Genomic DNA, 4,502 nt, shown 5'->3' on the forward strand with positions numbered 1-4,502 from the left:
CCGACTGCCAGAGCCACAGGAAATGCCTTGCGATATATACTCCTGTTGGCAGACTGTGAGACCGATGCCTAGAACTTGCCACTCCCTAATCCCCATCATTACCCTACATGGGACGACCCCACTCCATCGGCTTTTATTGAATTCTTAGCCCCTTAAGAGGACTTTGCACAGGCCAAAGCTTGATTTCCTGCCTCTCCCTCTGCCGGACTATACCAAGGGACTAATCCTTCGAGGGCTGGTAGTCAATGATGGGTAAGATCCCAAGAGACGGGACCACCTAAGACAGGCACAGTCTATAATGCTGGGTAATCCTTGAGGTGGGGACAATAATGCCAAGGCAAAGAATCTCGACTCCCACTGGTTGGCATGGAGTTGGTACAACCTGCTTTTAAGAAAGCTTGTCATTTTGAGGGAGGGGGCTCCTGATTCAATGACTCCCTGAGCCATTGCACTTTGCATAATGTATCTGGACTGATATCAATATGCTATGTATTCTAAATTATACCTCACCTTTAAAAATAAAAAAGGGGGGGGAGATGTGGGAGAAAGACTTGAGCCTAGGGTGAAAGTCTTATTGACAGCCACACAGCAGGCCTAAGGCAATGGTCAAACTGCTGGAGCCACAAGGAATGCCCTGTGACATTTTGCTCCCATTGACAGATCATGAGACTGATGCCCAGAGCTCGCCACTCCCGAATCACCACCCTTGGATACCTCACCTTTAAACTACTTACTGTACTGTGCACACCCTTGGATACCTCACCTTTAAACTACTTGCTGTGCTGTGATTGGACCACTACCCCTCTATAAGCTTGTGCCTTCCTGCAATAAACCAGATCTGTGTCACTGAACCTGGTCTCCTGTGTCTGAATGTGGCTCTGGTGACACAGTCTCCTCACCAGCCCTGGGGTCTGGACTGGATGACTGATCAGGGGAACTAAGAGAGCAGGAGAGTGGCCATAGCTGGAGGAGAGCAGCCACTTGACGACCACAAACCCTGACCTAGACCTAGCCACTGTCATACCACTAATTCTAGTCCTAACCCAATTCCTAGACCTAGCATTAAACCTAGAACTAACCCTAGCACTGGACCTAGCCTTAAACATACCCTAACTTTATCCCTACCCCTCAGTTTAGATCTAGAATTAGCACTAACCCTAACCCACACTCTAGCACTAAACCAATCACTAACCCTAGAGCCAAAACCATAGTCATAGAGATAGTCCTAAGCTCTGGATCTAATCACTACTTGAAAACTTAACCTAACCCGAGCCTTAGCCCTAGTCCTAGTCCTAGCCCAAGCCCTAACACTAACCCTGACATAGAACTAGCTGTAAACATAGCCTTAACCCTAAAACTAACCCTAACTTTACCCTATCCTTAAACTAAGCCTACTTCTAGACCTACTTGGAGCCCTAACCTGAGCAATAACTATCCTTATCCTGAACCTTGCCCTAGCCATAGTATTAACTCTAACCCTAAATCTAAGCCTAATTCTAACACTAATCCTACAACTAAACTAGCCCTAACCCTATTCCTAGCCACTAGCCTTAGCACTAACCCAAGTACTAACTCCAAGCCTAAACCTAACAATAATCCTAACTCTTACCCTAGACCTAAACCTAGACATAATCAAAACCTTATCACGAGGCCTAAACTTTAAACTAGCCCTAACCTTATACCTAGCCCTAGGCCTAACCCTAGCCATAGCACTAGCCCTAGTCCTAGCAGTAGACATAACACTAGCCTTAGGCCCTAGACCTAAAACTCACACTATTCCTAACTTCCAACCTAACCCTACGCTAGCCCTGAGCATAACCTTGAATCTAGCCTTAGGCCTCAACCAGACCTTAACTCTACCCTTAAGCATAGTCCTCCCTTAAACTTAGAACTAACCCTAGCATAGCCATAGCTCTTATCCTAAAAGTAGCCCTAAACCTAGCCCTAACCCTATCTGTAACCCCAATCCTCATCCTAGCTCTAGACCTAGCCCAAGCCTTATCCAAACTCTAACCTTATCCCTAAATCTAGCCCTAAAACTAAGCCGAACCACAATGCAAGACCTAACCTTTACTGAAGACTACATGTGTACATGATACTCCTTTCACAACAAAGTGGCACACATTAGCTAGATTCAGACAACAGACATTATAGCTGCAGAGATGATGCAATACATAGAAATGCACGCTACTCTTGCAGAGTTCCCAGGTTCAGTTCTCAACTAGGTGGTGGCTCATAACCACCTGTCAAAGGGGAATAAATACTACAAAGCATGGAAAAACAGAGGAAGGACCTGACCTACATATCTAAGTGAAAGGCAGAATTGAACAAGACTGGATATGATTTGTTCCATGTGATACCCGATTTTTACCAAAACTTAACCAGGCTAGATAGGAGCATAAGCATAACACTGAACTCAAGTCAAAGCCATTTTGCACTCAACAATTATTAGGTCTTATGATCTGTTGGCCTTGTGAGAAGTTATGCACTTGTAACCATGTAGATAAAAGTGTGTGTACATGTTTGTGAATTCACAAGAGGTAACAAGGGCCCAGGGACTGCCAGGTAACACAGGAATCTACGGTCATATACAGTTGATGACATAGTAGAAAATATATGCTAGAATGCTTACCTGGAAGCAGGTAGAGAGAGTGGGAAGACCACAGCAGGAAACTTATTTGCCTGTGGTGAAACAGAGGTATGGATAGGAGGGTGGATTAGAAACCAGCTCTGCTTTCTCAGAGCTGAGGGGCTGCTGAATCCAGGCCTGCCAGGACATTGTGATGGGTATGATGTCATGGGAATTCTGATAGAACTGAGTGCCTTGTCCACATGGACTGGGGGAAGGAGGACAGTCACCAGCCCAGCTAGCCTTAGAGAACATCCATAGTGGAGAAGGGGCTGAGGTCACAAGACCCCAGGAAGTGATGTCACCTCTGTGACATCAATTGAAAGAGAACTCAGAATTCCTGTTACCTAGTAACTACAGGCCAGTGGCAACCTGGACTTTCTCACTTGTCTGGAGTCACAGGACAGAGCAGGATATTCACCAGCTGTTTACCTTCTTCAGGAGGCTCAGGCCCCAGAAGAGCCAAGAATAGGTGCTTTGGCAAGTTTGGAGACATTGGGTGAGCCCTGTAGCCCAATGCCTTTAACTATTTTTCCCACAGGGACACATGGGTGACACTGGTTAGTCCCTCTCAAGAAGTCTTTGTCCCCCCCAGTCCATCCCCACCAATCCTTGTGTATTTGAGAGAGAGAGAGTGAACACTGAGGGAATTACCACTTTTCTCCTTAGTGTATTTCAAGAAATAATTGTGAATTGTGGTATAGTTTGCATGTTTGAATCTTCCTTCCTTGGTCCATCCTCAAGATGAACAGAGGCAACTCATATTCTTTGGTGGCTTTGCATGTCAATGTCCCACAGTCCACACAAAGTGAAAAATTTGGTTTGCAACCTGGCTACTTCCATGCAGAATGGAGACTACCTGTTTGTCTTTACCTTCCTTATCATGTATCAGATGTTCACCACCTCCTGGCAGGTGCCAGACCTGATAATGTAAAGGAGAATGAGCTTTGCCAAACTCAGGGGAGCTCAGGGATCTACAACTGGGTTGTAGGACAGCTCTGCACCTCTCTGAGGCACTTTCTGCTCATAGGCTGTTTTCAGGACCAAGTATGATCTCATCCTGGCAGTGTGGGTCCCAGGTCTTTCAATGTGGCCTGGCCGGAAATAAGGCACGCTAGTTTATGACATCCATTCTCCACTATGAAGCACTGTGTCAAGGCCCTCATTTTCCAGGCTTTTGGGTAGTTTTTCTTCCAGTTACAAAGAGGGTTTCATACTCAATCTGGTGCATGGGGGATAATTGTAAGAACTCTCAGGGGGACAACAAGAAGTACTGTGCCAACTGAGAAGCCTGGAAGGCAGAAGTTTGGGTTCAATCATGACACAAAGATCCCTAAATCATTTGTCACAGGAGGCTCCTTCCCAGCCCCTCAGCTTATATCACAGACAGCAGCACAGACTAAACCCTTGCAGTCCAGCCAGAGCTTGTACTCCTAACCTGGACCATGTAGATCTCCTGGACACAGAACCTTAGGGGTGATGTCCTTCTGTACTAATACAAGCACGGATCCTTCCAGTTAGACAGTGAGGTGGAAAAGCTGGAAAAGAAGTGAGTGGCCTTTCAGTGAAGAGAAAGGTAACTCCCATGGACAGACTTGAGTATTGGGGGCTATTGTTGGGAGTTAAGCAACTTCCAGGTATCCTCCTATATGGATTTCCACTAGAGAGATTTACCCTGGGACGTCACCAGCAGTGGGGATATAAGAAAGATCCTGGGTGGCCTCCTTGGTTCAGAGAAGCAGAGGGGAGGGCAGCAGATAAGTGAGTATTCATCCCCAACATAGAGCAGGATGTTTGCTCAGTTTTTCCACAAGGGGACTGGGCAGAAAGTGTTGGAACCCCTGTATACAGGGCCCCCAAATTACTACTCACC

General features: G+C 46.3%; 1 pseudogene; it reads right to left on the bottom strand.

The window, feature by feature from the left end:
• Window positions 1-3,595: 3,595 nt before the first annotated feature.
• LOC103734252 overlaps window positions 3,596-4,502 on the bottom strand; it is an 8,145-nt pseudogene continuing 7,238 nt past the window's right edge.

Source organism: Nannospalax galili, unplaced genomic scaffold (assembly GCF_000622305.1).
Source record: "Nannospalax galili isolate Female #2095 unplaced genomic scaffold, S.galili_v1.0 scaffold1117, whole genome shotgun sequence".
Classification (NCBI taxonomy): domain Eukaryota; kingdom Metazoa; phylum Chordata; class Mammalia; order Rodentia; family Spalacidae; genus Nannospalax; species Nannospalax galili.